The sequence below is a fragment of the Lissotriton vulgaris genome, assembly GCF_964263255.1.
Source record: "Lissotriton vulgaris chromosome 12 unlocalized genomic scaffold, aLisVul1.2 SUPER_12_unloc_1, whole genome shotgun sequence".
Lineage (NCBI taxonomy): Eukaryota > Metazoa > Chordata > Amphibia > Caudata > Salamandridae > Lissotriton > Lissotriton vulgaris.
Window position 1 is genome coordinate 1,268,604 of NW_028240611.1, and position 19,095 is coordinate 1,287,698.

The following is a 19,095-nucleotide window of genomic DNA, read 5'->3' on the forward strand; positions in this document are numbered from 1 at the left end:
AGTGAAGGACCACTTTTCACAGTCATGAGAAACAGAGTAAAAGAGACTCCAGGATCAGAAGCCACGAGGGAAGGTTCCTTCCTGGGTCACGGGTACTTACAGTAAAAGAGGCCCCAGTTAAGAGAACCCCAATAAAGGGCTGACACCCAGGGGCATGGGAACCCTAGGGTAAGAAGGGTGATAAAGTAAGAGAGCCACTAGCCAATTGCATACAAGCCACTTAGAGTATGAGGGATCCTCAGGGTAAGAGGAATCCTCAGGGTAAGAGGGATCCCAGGGCAAGAGGGATCACAGGGCAAGAGGGATCACAGGGCAAGAGTGATCACAGGGCATGAGGGATCACAGGGCAAGAGGGATCCCAGGGTAAGAGGGATCCCAGGGTTAGAGGGATCCCAGGGTAAGAGGGAACCCAGGGTAAGAGGGATCCTCAGGGTAAGAGGCACCCCAGGGTAAGAGGGATCCTCAGGGTAAGAGGGATCCTCAGGGTAACAGGGATCCTCAGGGTAAGAGGGATCCCAGGGTAAGAGGGCTCCCAGGGTAAGAGGGATCCCAGGGTAAGAGAGCTCCTCATGGAAAGAGGGATCACAGGGTAAGAGGGATCCTCAGGGTAAGAGGGATCCTCGGGTAAGAGGGATCCCAGGGCAAGAGGTATCCCAGGGCAAGAGGGATCCCAGGGCAAGAGGTATCACAGGGAAAGAGGGATCACAGGTCAAGAGGGATCACAGGGTAAGAGGGATCACAGGGTAAGAGGGATCCCAGGGTAAGAGGGACCCCAGGGTGAGAGGGGTCCCAGGGTAAGAGGGATCCCAGACAGAGGGATCGCAGGGTAGGAGGGATCCCAGGGTAAGAGGGATCCCAGGGTAAGAGGGATCCACAGGGTAGGAGGGATCCCAGGGCAAGAGGGATCCCAGGGCAAGAGGGATCCCAAGGCAAGAGGGATCCCAGGGTAAGAGGGATCCTCAGGGTAAGAGGGATCCCAGGGTAAGAGGGATCTCAGGGTAAGAAGGATCCTAGGGTAAGAGGGATCCTCGTGGTAAGAGGGATTCCAGGGTAAGAGGGATCCCAGGGTAAGAGGGATCCCAGGGCAAGAGGGATACTCAGGGCAAGAGGGATCACAGGGTAAGTGCCCCCCAAAAAGGTCTGCCATCTAGGGACATGGGACCGGAGCGCGGACGGAAGGGGGCCGCCTCCATCGCCCTTAGTGCACCTCATGTTCGTGGGGCACCCTATGCTAAATCATTCATAGACGACCTGAATTATGAGGACCGCAGAGTAAGAAGGCCTCAATGAGGGATGTGGGACCCTTGGACTTGGGGTGACAGAGTAGGTGAGCCACTGAGAAAGAACTAACTCTGAGGGTTATGGGACCCCGAGAGTAATATGAACCAGAGGAGTGGGCCCCGAGGGAAGGACCACCTTTCACAGTCATGAGAAACAGAGTAAAAGAGACTCCAGGATCAGAAGCCACGAGGGAAGGTTCCTTCCTGGGTCACGGGTACTTACAGTAAAAGAGGCCCCAGTTAAGAGAACCCCAATAAAGGGCTGACACCCAGGGGCATGGGAACCCTAGGGTAAGAAGGGTGATAAAGTAAGAGAGCCACTAGCCAATTGCATACAAGCCACTTAGAGTATGAGGGATCCTCAGGGTAAGAGGAATCCTCAGGGTAAGAGGGATCCCAGGGCAAGAGGGATCACAGGGCAAGAGGGATCACAGGGCAAGAGGGATCACAGGGCAAGAGGGATCACAGGGCAAGAGGGATCCCAGGGTAAGAGGGATCCCAGGGTTAGAGGGATCCCAGGGTAAGAGGGAACCCAGGGTAAGAGGGATCCTCAGGGTAAGAGGCACCCCAGGGTAAGAGGGATCCTCAGGGTAAGAGGGATCCCAGGGTAAGAGGGATCCTCAGGGTAAGAGGGATCCCAGGGTAAGAGGGATCCTCAGGGTAAGAGGGATCCTGGGGTAAGAGGGATCCCAGGGCAAGAGGTATCCCAGGGCAAGAGGGATCCCAGGGCAAGAGGTATCACAGGGAAAGAGGGATCACAGGTCAAGAGGGATCACAGGGTAAGAGGGATCACAGGGTAAGAGGGATCCCAGGGTAAGAGGGACCCCAGGGTGAGAGGGGTCCCAGGGTAAGAGGGATCCCAGGGTAAGAGGGATCCCAGGGTAAGAGGGATCCTCAGGGTAAGAGGGATCCCAGGGTAAGAGGGATCCTCAGGGTAAGAGGGATCCTGGGGTAAGAGGGATCCTGGGGTAAGAGGGATCCCAGGGCAAGAGGTATCCCAGGGCAAGAGGGATCCCAGGGCAAGAGGTATCACAGGGAAAGAGGGATCACAGGTCAAGAGGGATCACAGGGTAAGAGGGATCACAGGGTAAGAGGGATACTCAGGGTAAGAGGGACCCCAGGGTAAGAGGGATCCTAGGGTAGGAGGGATCCTAGGGTAAGAGGTGTCCCAGAATAAGAAGGACCCCGGAGTAAGAGGGATCCCAGGGTAAGAGGGGCCCCAGGGTAAGAGGGGTCCCAGGGTAAGAGGGGTCCCAGGGTAAGAGGGATCCCGGGGTAAGAGGGAACCCAGGGTAAGAGGGATCCCGGGGTAAGAGGGAACCCAGGGTAAGAGGGATCCCAGGGTAAGAGGGATCCTAGGGTAGGAGGGATCCTAGGGTAAGAGGGGTCCCAGAATAAGAAGGACCCCGGAGTAAGAGGGATCTCAGGGTAAGAGGGGTCCCAGGGTAAGAGGGGTCCCAGGGTAAGAGGAGTACCAGGGTAAGGGGGATCCCGGGGTAAGAGGGATACCGAGGTAAGAGGGATCCCGGGGTAAGAGGGTGACCCTTTGTGGCAGTCCATCCCTAAGTGCCCTCCTCCTCTGGGTCCCCACTTGACTCTGGCAGACACAGGGGCCCTCTTACTTTGCAGTCTCTCTACTGTAGGTGCCTTATGACTGTAGTATATTTTCAAAAGACAAGGGAAACCCAAAAGGAATGCCACTGGGGTCCTTGGGCAGTAGTATATTTTACGGAACAGAGGACCCTAGTATTCAGAGATCAACTAAATGATAGACATATACTAAATAGTATATATGACTACTGTCCAGCCGGACAGAGTTTTTTTTATTTTCAGATATAAGGTTGGGGGATTGTGTGATTTAACAGACTGTCCAAGCGTGTGGAGAATTAATCTGGGAGATTAAGCTGGGTTCTAGCGGGGATCGCTTCGTCAGACGAAGCGATCCCCGCTAGAACCCAGCTGTCCGGCTATCAGGCAATGTCAAAACTATAACCCTACTATGGAATTCTGAACTGCCGAGAACGCGAGCACGACTCCGTTTTTTTAAAATAACCCTATCATGGATCTTTGAACCGCCAAGGACGCGAGCGCGATTCCATTACTTATATTACAAACGGTGATGCGCTGTGATTATTCCTTCACACTCATGGGCATTGTAATACCTCTGCTCCCCCTGAGAAACTAACCATGGCTTTCTGAACCACTGAGAACGCGAGCATGGCTACATTACCTTAACTCCCAATGGTTAAGGCGTTGTGATTAATTCTCCACACGCTTGGACAGTCTGTTAAATCACACAATCCCCCAAGAATGCTATTATGCATAGTGAAGGGGTATTGAACTTGTAAAACCTCTCAAGACAAACTTGACACACAAGCTTTTGTCCTGATGATGATGCATGTATCTGGTAATTGCATCGAAACGTCGTCGACCTTATTGCACCATATGTTTTATTTCAATTCACATATTGCGTTAAACAATGGGTTGCTATGGTTTAATTCCAGTCTGTAAAATGGATTATTAGTACAGACCGGCCTTGTGCGCTTTTACGTAATTGGTTTGTCATATGTCTTGTCTTGTCCTTTGTGGGTCACAGGTTGTGCCCACTTTTGTATAAATGCTATACTGACACATTTAACCTTATATCTGAAAATAAAAAAAACTCTGTCCGGCTGGACAGTAGTCATATATACTATTTAGTATATGTCTATCATTTAGTTGATCTCTGAATACTAGGGTCCTCTGTTCCGTAAAATATATTATGACTGTAGTAGGCAGTCCTTCATGTGTCCCTCCTTATCTGGGACCCGTGTCCTAGGGAGTCCTTCTTTGGGGCTCACTGACTCTGGAGTCCCTCTCACTTTAGGGACCCCATGACTCTGGGTTGCAGTCAATACCTACACCCCCTTACTCTTGGGATCCTATTTCTCAAGGGGTTTAATGTCCCAAGTTAGCAGGTCTTCAGTGAAGCGGTTTTACTTTTGGGTCCCTCTTACTTCAGGAACCTCTTACTTTAGGTACCCTATGACACTTTGAGGCAGTCCATCCCTGGGGGCACTTTTACCCTGGCATCCCTCTTACTCTGGGTACTCCTTGACGCTGGAAGTACGTCTTCTCAGGAGGAACTCTTACCCTAGGACACATGTTACTCTGCGATCCCTCTTACTCTGGATACTCCTTGATGCTAGGAGGTAGTCTTCCCAAGGGTACCTCTTACTCTGGGGTCCCTCTTACTCTGGGTACTCCTTGACGCTGGTAGTAAGTCTTCTCAGGAGGAACTCTTACTCTAGGAGGCCTGTTACTCTGTGATCCCTCTTACTCTAGGTTCTTATTGATGCTGGGAGGAAGTCACCCCAAGAGGCACTCTTACTCTGGGGTCCCTCTTACCCTGGGGTCCCTCTTACCCTGGGGTCCCTCTTACCCTGGGGTCCCTCTTACTCTGGGGTCCCTCTTACCGTGGGGTACCTCTTACCCTAGGATCCCTCTTACCCTTGGATCCCTCTTACCCTGGCATCCCTCTTACCGTGGGACCCCTCATATCCTAGGATCCCTCTCACTCTGGGCACTCATTGACGCTGGGAGGCAGTCCATTCCTAGGGGCACTCTTACTCTGGGGTCCATCTTACTCTGGGGTCACTCTTACCATGGGACCCCTCTTACTCTGGGGTCCCTCTTACTCTGGGGTCCCTCTTACTCTGGGGTCCCTCTTACTCTGGGGTCCCTCTTACCCTGGAGCCCCTCTTACCCTTGGATCCCTCTTACCCTTTGATCCCTCTTACCCTGGGATCCCTCTTACCATGGGGTCAATCTTACCCTGAGGATCCCTCTTACTCTAGGGTCCCTCTTACTCTAGTGTCCCTCTTACCCTTGGATCCCTCTTACCCTTGGATCCCTCTTACCCTGGGATCCCTCTTACCCTTGGATCCCTCATATCCTAGGATCCCTCTCACTCTGGGCATTCATTGACGCTGGGAGGCAGTCCATTCCTAGGGGCACTCTTACTCTGGGGTCACTCTTACCATGGGACCCCTCTTACTCTGGGGTCCCTCTTACCCTGGGACCCCTCTTACTCTGGGGTCCCTCTTACCCTGGGATCCCTCTTACCATGGGGTCAATCTTACCCTGAGGATCCCTCTTACCCTGGGATCCCTCTTACTCTGAGGTCCCTCTTACCCTGGGGTCCCTCTTACCCTGGGGTCCCTCTTACCCTGGGGTCCCCGTTACCCTGGGATCCCTCTAACTCTGGGATCCCTCTTACTCTGGGACCCCTCTTACCCTGGGGTCCCTCTTACCCTGGGGTCCCTCTTACTCTGGGGTCCCTCTTTCTTCACCAACTGGTGTATTGACCCTCCAGATTGCGTGGGGTATTCAGTTTGAATGTTTGAATGTAAGATGTTTTGATTGTGATATGTCTAAAGAGTGATGAGTGACGGCATGTATGAGGTTTTATTCCATTTTTTGTGTCCTGATTTTAATTGTGGTTCATACAATATCGTTTCAACTGCATTCTACGATCGAAAAACTTGTATACAATCAAAATATGTTTAAATAAACAGCTATTCAATAGCATATACATGTATTGGACTGGGGTCCGTACATTGGTTACGAACATTAGTTGTAAATTGAGTATCAGTATTGGCATTTCTCTTTGTTGTTTAATAAAACAAAGGGTCATAGCACGCCTATAATAAGAGGGACAAGAGATTTGAAGCGCCCCAAGGAAGGATTGTCAACCTGTGACAGGGGACCCCCAGAGTAACAGGAGCCCAAGGGTAAGCTAGTCCGTTTTGAAGGACTACCTCCCAGGGTCTTGGGACCCGCAGAGTATAAGGAACCCCAGAGTAAAAGGGCACCCGGGGGAAAGACTGCCTCCCAGGGTCTTGGGACTCATAGAGTATAAGGAACCCCAGAGTAAAAGGGCCCCCGGGGGAAGGACTGCCTCCCAGGGTCTTAGGACCCCTAGAGTATAAGGGACCCCAGAGTAAAAGGGCCCCTGGGGAAGGACTGCCTCCCAGGGTCTTAGGACCCCTAGAGTATAAGGGACCCCAGAGTAAAAGGGCCCATGGGGAAGGACTGCCTCCCAGGGTCTTGGGACCCGCAGAGTCTAAGGGACCCCAGAGTAAAAGGGCCCCTGGGGGAGGACTGCCTCCCAGGGTCTTGGGACCCGCAGAGTCTAAGGGACCCCAGAGTAAAAGGGCCCCTGGGGAAGGACTGCCTCCCAGGGTCTTGGGACGCTTAGAGTATAAGGAACCCCAGAGTAAAAGGGCCTCTGGGGAAGGGCTGCCTCCAAGAGTCTTGGGACGCTTAGAGTATAAGGGACCCCAGAGTAAAAGGGCCCCCGGGGGAAAGACTGCCTCCCAGGGTCTTAGGACCCCTAGAGTATAAGGAACCCCAGAGTAAAAGGGCCCCTGGGGAAGGACTGCCTCCCAGGGTCTTGGGACCCATAGAGTCTAAGGGACCCCAGAGTAAAAGGGCCCCTGGGGAAGGACTGCCTCCCAGGGTCTTGGGACCCCTATTGTGTAAGGGACCCCAGAGTAAAAGGGCCCCTGGGGAAGGACTGCCTCCCAGGGTCTTAGGACCCCTAGAGTCTAAGGGACCCCAGAGTAAAAGGGCCCCTGGGGAAGGACTGCCTCCCAGGGTCTTGGGACCCATAGAGTCCAAGGGACCCCAGAGTAAAAGGGCCCCTGGGGAAGGACTGCCTCCCAGGGTCTTAGGACCCCTAGAGTTCAAGGGACCCCAGAGTAAAAGGGCCCCTGGGGAAGGACTGCCTCCCAGGGTCTTGGGACCCCTAGAGTCCAAGGGACCCCAGAGTAAAAGGGCCCCTGGGAAAGGACTGCCTCCCAGGGTCTTGGGACCCATAGAGTCTAAGGGACCCCAGAGTAAAAGGGCCCCTGGGGAAGGACTGCCTCCCAGGGTCTTGGGACCCCTAGTGTGTAAGGGACCCCAGAGTAAAAGGGCCCCTGGGGAAGGACTGCCTCCCAGGGTCTTGGGACGCTTAGAGTATAAGGAACCCCAGAGTAAAAGGGCCCCGGGGGAAAGACTGCCTCCCAGGGTCTTGGGACGCTTAGAGTATAAGGGACCCCAGAGTAAAAGGGCCCCTGGGAAAGGGCTGCCGCCCATGGTCTTGGGACCCATAGAGTCTAAGGGACCCCAGGGTAAAAGGGCCCCTGGGGAAGGACTGCCTCCCAGGGTCTTGGGACCCCTACTGTGTAAGGGACCCCAGAGTAAAAGGGCCCCTGGGGAAGGACTGCCTCCCAGGGTCTTGGGATGCTTAGAGTATAAGGAACCCCAGAGTAAAAGGGCCCCTGGGGAAGGACTGCCTCCCAGGGTCTTGGGACCCCTAGAGTCTAAGGGACCCCAGAGTAAAAGGGCCCCTGGGGAAGGACTGCCTCCCAGGGTCTTGGGACGCTTACAGTCTAAGGGACCCCAGAGTAAAAGGGCCCCTGGGGAAGGACTGCCTCCCAGGGTCTTAGGACCCCTAGAGTATAAGGGACCCCAGAGTAAAAGGGCCCCTGGGGAAGGACTGCCTCCCAGGGTCTTGGGACCCATAGAGTCTAAGGGACCCCAGAGTAAAAGGGCCCCTGGGGAAGGACTGCCTCACAGGGTCTTAGGACCCCTAGAGTCTAAGGGACCCCAGAGTAAAAGGGCCCCTGGGGAAGGACTGCCTCCCAGGGTCTTGGGACCCATAGAGTCCAAGGGACCCCAGAGTAAAAGGGCCCCTGGGGAAGGACTGCCTCCCAGGGTCTTGGGACCCCTAGAGTCTATGGGACCCCAGAGTAAAAGGGCCCCTGGGGAAGGACTGCCTCCCAGGGTCTTGGGACCCCTAGAGTCTAAGGGACCCCAGAGTAAAAGGGCCCCTAGGGAAGGACTGCCTCCCAGGGTCTTAGGACCCCTAGAGTCTAAGGGACCCCAGAGGAAAAGGGCCCCTGGGGAAGGACTGCCTCCAAGGGTCTTGGGACCCCTAGAGTCCAAGGGACCCCAGAGTAAAAGGGCCACTGGGGAAGGACTGCCTCCAAGGGTCTTGGGACCCCTAGAGTCTAAGGGACCCCAGAGTAAAAGGGCCCCTGAGGAAGGACTGCCTCCCAGGGTCTTGGGACCCCTAGAGTCTAAGGGACCCCAGAGGAAAAGAGCCCCTGGGGAAGGACTGCCTCCCAGGGTCTTGGAACCCGTAGAGTACAAGGGACCCCAGAGTAAAAGGGCCCGGGGGAAGGACTGCCTCCCAGGGTCTTGGAGTCTAAGGGGCCCCAGAGTAAAAGGGCCCCTGGGGAAGGGCTGCCTCCAAGGGTCTTGGGACCGGTAGAGTCTAAGGGACCCCAGAGAAAAAGGGTCCCGGGGGAAGGACTGCCTCCCAGGGTCTTGGGACACCTAGAGTATAAGGGACCCCAGAGTAAAAGGGCCCCTGGGAAGGACTGCCTCCCAGAGTCTTAGGACCCCTAGAGTCTAAGGAACCCCAGAGTAAAAGGGCCCCTGGGGAAGGACTGCCTCCCAGGGTCTTAGGACCCCTAGAGTATAAGGGACCCCAGAGTAAAAGGGCCCCGGGGGAAGGGCTGCCTACAAGGGTCTTGGGACCGGTAGAGTCTAAGGGACCCCAGAGAAAAAGGGCCCCTAGGGAAGGACTGCCTCCCAGGGTCTTGGGACCCCTACAGTCTAAGGGACCCCAGAGTTAAAGGGCCCCTGGGAAAGGACTGCCTCCCAGTGTCTTAGGACCCCTAGAGTCTAAGGGACCCCAGAGTAAAAGGGCCCCTGGGGAAGGACTGCCTCCCAGGGTCTTGGGACCCATAGAGTCTAAGGGACCCCAGAGTAAAAGGGCCCCTGGGGAAGGACTGCCTCCCAGGGTCTTAGGACCCCTAGAGTATAAGGGACGCCAGAGTAAAAGGGCCCCTGGGGAAGGACTGCCTCCCAGGGTCTTGGGACCCATAGAGTCTAAGGGACCCCAGAGTAAAAGGGCCCCTGGGGAAGGACTGCCTCCCAGGGTCTTGGACCCCTAGAGTCTAAGGGACCCCAGAGGAAAAGGGCCCCCGTGGGAAAGACTGCCTCCCAGGGTCTTGGGACCCCTAGAGTCTAAGGGACCCCAGAGTAAAAGGGCCCCTGGGGAAGGACTGCCTCCCAGGGTCTTGGGACCCATAGAGTCTAAGGGACCCCAGAGTAAAAGGGCCCCTGGGGAAGGACTGCCTCCCAGGGTCTTGGGACCCCTAGAGTCTAAGGGACCCCAGAGTAAAAGGGCCCCTGGGGAAGGACTGCCACCCAGGGTCTTGGGACCCCTAGAGTCCAAGGGACCCCAGAGTAAAAGGGCCCCTGGGAAAGGACTGCCTCCCAGGGTCTTGGGACCCCTAGAGTCCAAGGGACCCCAGAGTAAAAGGGCCCCTGGGGAAGGACTGCCTCCCAGGGTCTTGGGACCCCTAGAGTCCAAGGGACCCCAGAGTAAAAGGGCCCCTGGGAAAGGACTGCCTCCCAGGGTCTTGGGACCCCTAGAGTCAAAGGGACCCCAGAGTAAAAGGGCCCCTGGGGAAGGACTGCCTCTCAGGGTCTTGGGACGCTTAGAGTATAAGGAACCCCAGAGTAAAAGGGCCCCGGGGGAAAGACTGCCTCCCAGGGTCTTGGGACGCTTAGAGTATAAGGAACCCCAGAGTAAAAGGGCCCCTGGGGAAGGACTGCCTCCCAGGGTCTTGGGACCCCTAGAGTCTAAGGGACCCCAGAGTGAAAGGGCCCCTGGGGGAGGACTGCCTCCCAGGGTCTTGGGACCCCTAGAGTCTAAGGGACCCCAGAGTGAAAGGGCCCCTGGGGGAGGACTGCCTCCCAGGGTCTTGGGACCCCTAGAGTCTAAGGAACCCCAGAGTAAAAGGGCCCCTGGGGAAGGACTGCCTCCCAGGGTCTTAGGACCCCTAGAGTCTAAGGGACCCCAGAGTAAAAGGGCCCCTGGGGAAGGACTGCCTCCCAGGGTCTTGGGACCCCTAGAGTCTAAGGGACCCCAGAGTAAAAGGGCCCCTGGGGAAGGACTGCCTCACAGGGTCTTAGGACCCCTAGAGTCTAAGGGACCCCAGAGTAAAAGGGCCCCTGGGGAAGGACTGCCTCCCAGGGTCTTGGGACCCATAGAGTCCAAGGGACCCCAGAGTAAAAGGGCCCCTGGGGAAGGACTGCCTCCCAGGGTCTTGGGACCCCTAGAGTCTATGGGACCCCAGAGTAAAAGGGCCCCTGGGGAAGGACTGCCTCCCAGGGTCTTGGGACCCCTAGAGTCTAAGGGACCCCAGAGTAAAAGGGCCCCTAGGGAAGGACTGCCTCCCAGGGTCTTAGGACCCCTAGAGTCTAAGGGACCCCAGAGGAAAAGGGCCCCTGGGGAAGGACTGCCTCCAAGGGTCTTGGGACCCCTAGAGTCCAAGGGACCCCAGAGTAAAAGGGCCACTGGGGAAGGACTGCCTCCAAGGGTCTTGGGACCCCTAGAGTCTAAGGGACCCCAGAGTAAAAGGGCCCCTGAGGAAGGACTGCCTCCCAGGGTCTTGGGACCCCTAGAGTCTAAGGGACCCCAGAGGAAAAGAGCCCCTGGGGAAGGACTGCCTCCCAGGGTCTTGGAACCCGTAGAGTACAAGGGACCCCAGAGTAAAAGGGCCCGGGGGAAGGACTGCCTCCCAGGGTCTTGGAGTCTAAGGGGCCCCAGAGTAAAAGGGCCCCTGGGGAAGGGCTGCCTCCAAGGGTCTTGGGACCGGTAGAGTCTAAGGGACCCCAGAGAAAAAGGGTCCCGGGGGAAGGACTGCCTCCCAGGGTCTTGGGACACCTAGAGTATAAGGGACCCCAGAGTAAAAGGGCCCCTGGGAAGGACTGCCTCCCAGAGTCTTAGGACCCCTAGAGTCTAAGGAACCCCAGAGTAAAAGGGCCCCTGGGGAAGGACTGCCTCCCAGGGTCTTAGGACCCCTAGAGTATAAGGGACCCCAGAGTAAAAGGGCCCCGGGGGAAGGGCTGCCTACAAGGGTCTTGGGACCGGTAGAGTCTAAGGGACCCCAGAGAAAAAGGGCCCCTAGGGAAGGACTGCCTCCCAGGGTCTTGGGACCCCTACAGTCTAAGGGACCCCAGAGTTAAAGGGCCCCTGGGAAAGGACTGCCTCCCAGTGTCTTAGGACCCCTAGAGTCTAAGGGACCCCAGAGTAAAAGGGCCCCTGGGGGAGGACTGCCTCCCAGGGTCTTGGGATCCATAGAGTCTAAGGAACCCCAGAGTAAAAGGGCCCCTGGGAAGGACTGCCTCCCAGGGTCTTTGGACCCCTAGAGTCTAAGGAACCCCAGAGTAAAAGGGCCCCTGGGGAAGGACTGCCTCCCAGGGTCTTAGGACCCCTAGAGTATAAGGGACCCCAGAGTAAAAGGGCCCCTGGGAAGGACTGCCTCATAGGGTCTTGGGACCCCTAGAGTCTAAGGGACCCCAGAGTAAAAGGGCCCCTGGGGAAGGACTGCCTCCCAGGGTCTTGGGACCCCTAGAGTCTAAGGGACCCCAGAGTAAAAGGGCCCCTGGGGAAGGACTGCCTCCCAGGGTCTTGGGACCCCTAGAGTCTAAGGGACCCCAGAGTATAAGGGCCCCTGGGGAAGGAGTGCCTCCCAGGGTCTTGGGACCCCTAGTGTGTAAGGGACCCCAGAGTAAAAGGGCCCCTGGGGAAGGAGTGCCTCCCAGGGTCTTGGGACCCCTAGTGTGTAAGGGACCCCAGAGTAAAAGGGACCCTGGGGAAGGACTGCCTCCCAGGGTCTTGGGACCCCTAGAGTCTAAGGGACCCCAGAGTAAAAGGGCCCCTGGGGAAGGACTGCCTCCCAGGGTCTTGGGACCCCTAGTGTGTAAGGGACCCCAGAGTAAAAGGGCCCCGGGGGAAGGACTGCCTCCCAGGGTCTTGGGACCCCTAGAGTCCAAGGGACCCCCGAGTAAAAGGGCCCCTAGGGAACGAGTGCCTCCCAGGGTCTTGGGACCCCTAGAGTCTAAGGGGCCCCAGAGTATAAGGGCCCCTGGGGAAGGAGTGCCTCCCAGGGTCTTGGGACCCCTAGAGTATAAGGAAGCCCAGAGTAAAAAGGCCCCTGGGAAGGACTGCCTTCCAGGGTCTTGGGAGCCGCAGTGTATAAGGGCCCCCAGAGTAAAAGGGCCCCTGGGGAAGGACTGCCTCCCAGGGTCTTCAGACCCGCAGTGTATAAGGGACCCCAGAGTAAAAGGGCCCCTGGGGGAGGACTGCCTCCCAGGGTCTTGGAACCCCTAGAGTCTAAGGGACCCCAGTGGAAAAGGGCCCCTGGGGAAGGACTGCCTCCCAGGGTCTTGGGACCCCTAGAATCTAAGGGACCCCAGAGTAAAAGGGCCCCGGGGGAAGGACTGCCTCCCAGGGTCTTGGGACCCCTGAAGTCTAAGGGATCCCAGAGTAAAAGGGCCCCAGGGAAAGGACTGCCTCCCAGGGTCTTGGGACCCCTGAAGTCTAAGGGACCCCAGAGTAAAAGGGCCCCTGGGGAAGGACTGCCTCCCAGGGTCTTGGGACCCTAGAGTCTAAGGGACCCCAGAGTAAAAGGGCCCCTGGGGAAATACTGCCTCCCAGGGTCTTGGGACCCCTAGTGTGTACCTGGGGAAGGACTGCCTCCCAGGGTCTTGGGACCCCTAGAGTCTAAGGGACCCCAGAGTAAAAGGGCCCCTGGGGAAGGACTGCCTCCCAGGGTCTTCGGACCCGCAGTGTATAAGGGCCCCCAGAGTAAAAGGGCCCCTGAGGAAGGACTGCCTCCCAGGGTCTTGGGACGCTTAGAGTATAAGGAACCCCAGAGTAAAAGGGCCCCTGGGGAAGGACTGCCTCCCAGGGTCTTCGGACCCGCAGTGTATAAGGGCCCCCAGAGTAAAAGGGCCCCTGGGGAAGGACTGCCTCCCAGGGTCTTGGGACCCGCAGAGTCTAAGGGACCCCAGAGTAAAGGGCCCCGGGGAAAGGACTGCCTCCCAGGGTCTTCGGACCCGCAGTGTATAAGGAACCCCAGAGTAAAAGGGCTCCTGGGGAAGGACTGCCTCCCAGGGTCTTGGGACCCCTAGAGTCTAAGGGACCCCAGAGTGAAAGGGCCCCTGGGGGAGGAATGCCTCCCAGGGTCTTGGGACCCCTAGAGTCTAAGGGACCCCAGAGTGAAAGGGCCCCTGGGGGAGGACTGCCTCCCAAGGTCTTGGGACCCCTAGAGTCTAAGGGACCCCAGAGTAAAAGGGCCCCTGGGAAGGACTGCCTCCCAGGGTCTTAGGACCCCTAGAGTCCAAGGGACCCCAGAGTAAAAGGGCCCCTGGGGAAGGACTGCCTCCCAGGGTCTTGGGACCCCTAGAGTATAAGGGACCCCAGAGTAAAAGGGCCCCTGGGGAAGGACTGCCTCCCAGGGTCTTAGGACCCCTAGAGTATAAGGGACCCCAGAGTAAAAGGGCCCCTGGGGAAGGACTGCCTCCCAGGGTCTTGGGACCCCTAGAGTCTAAGGGACCCCAGAGGAAAAGGGCCCCTGGGGAAGGACTGCCTCCCAGGATCTTGGAACCCCTAGAGTCTAAGGGACCCCAGAGTAAAAGGGCCCCTAGGGAAGGACTGCCTCCCAGGGTCTTGGGACCCCTAGAGTCTAAGGGACCCCAGAGTAAAAGGGCCCTGGGGGAAGGACTGCCTCCCAGGGTCTTGGGACCCCTGAAGTCTAAGGGACCCCAGAGTAAAAGGGCCCCTGGGGAAGGACTGCCTCCCAGGGTCTTCGGACCCGCAGTGTATAAGGGACCCCAGAGTAAAAGGGCCCCTGGGGAAGGACTGCCTCCCAGGGTCTTGTGACCCCTAGAGTGTAAGGGACCCCAGAGTAAAAGGGCCCCTGGGGAAGGACTGCCTCCCAGGGTCTTGGGACCCCTAGAGTATAAGGGCCCCCAGAGTAAAAGGGCCCCTGAGGAACACTGCCTCCCAGGGTCTTGGGACGCTTAGAGTATAAGGAACCCCAGAGTAAAAGGGCCCCTGGGGAAGGACTGCCTCCCAGGGTCTTCGGACCCGCAGTGTATAAGGAACCCCAGAGTAAAAGGGCCCCTGGGGAAGGACTGCCTCCCAGGGTCTTGGGACCCCTAGAGTCTAAGGGACCCCAGAGTGAAAGGGCCCCTGGGGGAGGACTGCCTCCCAGGGTCTTGGGACCCCTAGAGTCTAAGGGACCCCAGAGTGAAAGGGCCCCTGGGGGAGGACTGCCTCCCAGGGTCTTGGGACCCCTAGAGTCTAAGGGACCCCAGAGTAAAAGGGCCCCTGGGAAGGACTGCCTCCCAGGGTCTTAGGACCCCATAGAGTCCAAGGGACCCCAGAGTAAAAGGGCCCCTGGGGAAGGACTGCCTCCCAGGGTCTTGGGACCCCTAGAGTCTAAGGGACCCCAGAGTAAAAGGGCCCCTGGGGAAGGACTGCCTCCCAGGGTCTTGGGACCCCTAGAGTATAAGGGACCCCAGAGTAAAAGGGCCCCGGGGGAAGGGTTGCCTCCAAGGGTCTTGGGACCGGTAGAGTCTAAGGGACCCCAGAGTAAAAGGGCCCCTGGGGAAGGACTGCCTCCCAGGGTCTTAGGACCCCTAGAGTATAAGGGACGCCAGAGTAAAAGGGCCCCCGGGGGAAGGACTGCCTCCCAGGGTCTTGGGACCAATAGAGTATAAGGGACCCCAGAGTAAAAGGGCCCCTGGGGAAGGACTGCCTCCCAGGGTCTTGGGACCCCTAGAGTCTAAGGGACCCCAGAGGAAAAGGGCCCCGGGGGAAGGACTGCCTCCCAGGGTCTTGGGACCCCTAGAGTGTAAGGACCCCAGAGTAAAAGGGCCCCGGGGGAAGGACAGCCTCCCAGGGTCTTGGGACCCCTAGAGTCTATGGGACCCCAGAGTAAAAGGGCCCCTGGGGAAGGACTGCCTCCCAGGGTCTTGGGACCCCTAGAGTATAAGGGACCCCAGAGTAAAAGGGCCCCGGGGGAAGGGTTGCCTCCAAGGGTCTTGGGACCGGTAGAGTCTAAGGGACCCCAGAGAAAAAGGGCCCCTAGGGAAGGACTGCCTCCCAGGATCTTGGGACCCCTAGAGTCTAGGGGACCCCAGAGTAAAAGGGCCCCTGAGGAAGGATTGCCTGCCAGGGTCTTGGGACCCCTAGTGTGTAAGGGACCCCAGAGTAAAAGGGCCCCTGGGGAAGGACTGCCTCCCAGGGTCTTGGGACCCCTAGAATATAAGGGACCCCAGAGTTAAAGGGCCCCTGGGGAAGGACTGCCTCCCAGGGTCTTAGGACCCCTAGAGTCCAAGGGACCCCAGAGTAAAAGGGCCCCTGGGGAAGGACTGCCTACCAGGGTCTTGGGACCCCTGAAGTTTAAGGGACGCCAGAGTAAAAGGGCCCCTGGGGAAGGACTGCCTCCGAGGGTCTTGGGACCCCTAGAGTATAAGGGACCCCAGAGTTAAAGGGCCCCTGGGGAAGGACTGCCTCCCAGGGTCTTAGGACCCCTAGAGTCCAAGGGACCCCAGAGTAAAAGGGCCCATGGGGAAGGACTGCCTCCCAGGGTCTTGGGACCCCTGAAGTCTAAGGGACCCCAGAGTAAAAGGGCCCCTGGGGAAGGACTGCCTCCCAGGGTCTTAGGACCCCTAGAGTATAAGGGACGCCAGAGTAAAAGGGCCCCCGGGGGAAGGACTGCCTCCCAGGTTCTTGGGACCCCTAGAGTCTAAGGGACCCAAGAGTATAAGGGCCCCTGGGAAGGACTGCCTCCCAGGGTCTTGGGACCCTTGGAGTATAAGGGACTCCAGAGTAAAAGGGCCCCTGGGGAAGGACGGCCTCCCAGGGTCTTGGGACCCCTGGAGTCTAAGGGACCCCAGAGTAAAAGGGCCCCTGGGGAAGGACTGCCTCCCAGGGTTTTGGGACCCCTAGAGTCTAAGGGACCCCAGAGTAAAAGGGCCCCTGGGGAAATACTGCCTCCCAGGGTCTTGGGACCCCTGGAGTCTAAGGGACCCCAGAGTAAAAGGGCCCCTGTGGAAGGACTGCCTCCCAGGGTCTTGGGACCCCTAGAGTCTAAGGGACCTCGGAGTAAAAGGGCCCCTGGGGAAGGACTGCCTCCCAGGGTCTTGGGACCCGCAGAGTCTAAGGGACCCCAGAGTAAAAGGGCCCCTGGGAAGGACTGCCTCCCAGGGTCTTGGGACCCCTAGAGTCTAAGGGACCCCAGAGTAAAAGGGCCCCTGGGGAAGGACTGCCTCCAAGGGTCTTGGGACCCCTAGAGTCTAAGGGACCCCAGAGTAAAAGGGCCCCTGGGAAAGGGCTGCCTCCCAGGGTCTTAGGACCCCTAGAGTATAAGGGACGCCAGAGTAAAAGGGCCCCCGGGGGAAGGACTGCCTCCCAGGGTCTTGGGACCCATAGAGTCTAAGGGACCCCAGAGTAAAAGGGCCCCTGTGGAAGGGCTGCCTCCAAGGGTATTGGGACCCCTAGAGTCTAAGGGACCTCAGAGTAAAAGGGCCCCTGTGGAAGGACTGCCTCCCAGGGTCTTGGGACCCCTAGAGTCTAAGGGACCCCAGAGTAAAAGGGCCCCTGTGGAAGGACTGCCTCCCAGGGTCTTGGGACCCATAGAGTCTAAGGGACCCCAGAGTAAAAGGGCCCCTGTGGAAGGGCTGCCTCCAAGGGTATTGGGACCCCTAGAGTCTAAGGGACCCCAGAGTAAAATGGCCCCTGGAGAAGGACTGCTTCCCATGGTCTTTGAGCACTTACAGTATGAAGGGCCACAGGGTAAGAGGGCCCCAAGCAATGAGTAGCATCCAAGGCTTGGGGTGCCTGGAGTAAGAGGAGTATCAGAGTAAAAGGCCCCTGGGGGAGTGTCGTCCCCAGGGACATGGGACCCCCCCAGGGACATGGGACGCCACCAGGGACATGGAACCGCCCCAGGGGCATGGGACCCCCCCAAAAAAAGACCCCGAGAGTGGGACTGCCTTCAAGGTGGTTTATCCCCCTCCCAGGGCAGGAACGCAGCCGTAAGAAAGGTCCTAGGGTGTTGGGGGGGCAGGTGGGGTGTCCATGAGGTGGGGCGTCCAACCCCCCCAGGAGGAGAGGCTTGAAGGTGTAGGGGCCGAAGCCCACCCGCCCCATCCCGCCCCTTACCTCTCCTGGTCCTCTTCTGGTGCATGGGACCTCCCTGTGTGTGTCTCTACTGCGGGTCCTCTGCTCGCTGCGGTCTCTTCTGGTGCATGGGACCCTCGCCTCTCTCCGGCACCTCCCTGTGTGTGTCTCTACTGCGGGTCCTCTGCTCGCTGCGGTCTCTTCTGGTGCATGGGACCCTCGCCTCTCTCCGGCACCTCCCTGTGTGCGTCTCTACTGCGGGTCCTCTGCTCGCTGCGGTCTCTTCTGGTGCATGGGACCCTCGCCTCTCTCCGGCACCTCCCTGTGTGTGTCTCTACTGCGGGTCCTCTGCTCGCTGCGGTCTCTTCTGGTGCATGGGACCCTCGCCTCTCTCCGGCACCTCCCTGTGTGCGTCTCTACTGCGGGTCCTCTGCTCGCTGCGGTCTCTTCTGGTGCATGGGACCCTCGCCTCTCTCCGGCACCTCCCTGTGTGTGTCTCTACTGCGGCTCCTCTGCTCGCTGCGGTCTCTTCTCTCCTGGTGTCTGGATGTCTCTGTAAACGTTCTACTCTGGACTAAGCAGTCTCAACCACCCCTTCTCTGCGGTCTTTTGCGTTTTCTGCGCGCCTCACCTTAGCTGTCACCTTTGCCGGTCTGTAGTAGCTCGTCTGCCACGGACTCCTGCTGTCTCTCCCTCCCTAGCTGGGTCTCCGTACCTGGCTGTCTGTCCCTCCCTGCTGTCTCTCTCTCCCTCCCTGCTGTCCCTTCCTCCAGCTGTCTCTTCGCCCCGGATCCTGCAGTCTCTACCTGCTGCAGTCTCGGCCTCCTGCAATCTCTCCCTCCCTGGCTGTCTCTTCCTTCTTGCAGCCACTTCTCCTGCAGCCTCTCCTCCTGCAGTCTCTGCCTCTCCCCCCTGGTGTCTGCAGACCTCTCCACTCCTGTCTCTTCCTCCAGCTCTCTCCTGTCTCTCCGCCCCGGATCCTGCAGCCTCTCCTCCAGCAGTCTCTTCCTCCTGCAGGCTCTCCCTCCTTCAGTCTCTTCCTCCTGAAGGCTCTCCCTCCGTGCTGCAGTCTCTGTCTCTCCCCCTCCCGTCTCTACCTCCTCTGGTCCCCGCCGTCTCTCCCCCCGGATTCTGCAGTCTCTCCCTCCCTACTGTCTCTTCCTCCTGCAGTCTCTGCCTCTCCCCCCTGGTGTCTGCAAACCTCCCCCTCCCCCCCACAGCTGCTTCTCATTCACCGCAGTCTCTGCTGCAGCTCGCCCCTCCTCTCTCTCTCTCTCTCTCTAGGTGCTCTCAGAGATGCATCAGTGGGTGCAGCCCCGGCCCCCGCCCTGAACCCTCTCACTCCCCACTCCCCCCCCCCAAGTCTGTGACCCTCCCCATCTGATCCTGTACCCTTCTTCCATCCCGCCCCCCCACCCCCCTAATTTCCATCCCCGGGTCTCATCCGTCCCTCTCCGTCTCCTCTTCTCATCGCCCCCCTCTGCCCTCCCCTCTGATCTCCGTGCTCTATTGCCCCTCTGCCCCTTCTCCCCCTCTTCTCCCCTGGTCTCTCATACCGCCCTCTCCATCCCCTCACGCTTTAACCCCCCTCTTCTGTCCCTATCTGCGCTTCCCCTCTCCATCAACTCCCTTTCCCACGTCTCCTGCTGTCCTCTCTCCTGGTTTTACCCTCTCCTTCTTTCATTTCTCCCACTCTTACTTTTCATCTCTCCTGCCTCTTCTCTTCTACTGTCCTCTCTCTTCTCCTGGTTTTACCCTCTCCTCCTTTCATTTCTCCCACTCTTACTTTTCATC

At 58.2% G+C, this 19,095-nt stretch overlaps 1 protein-coding gene across 1 annotated transcript in view; it reads right to left on the minus strand.

The window, feature by feature from the left end:
* DIRAS1 (DIRAS family GTPase 1) overlaps positions 1–18,355 on the minus strand; it is an 81,343-nt gene extending 62,988 nt beyond the window's left edge. Inside the window, exon 1 of the mRNA XM_086947831.1 lies at positions 17,344–18,355. The gene's annotated coding sequence lies outside the window, so the exon portion shown is untranslated. The remainder of the gene's footprint in view (positions 1–17,343) is intronic.
* Between the last annotated feature and the right edge of the window lie 740 nt (positions 18,356–19,095).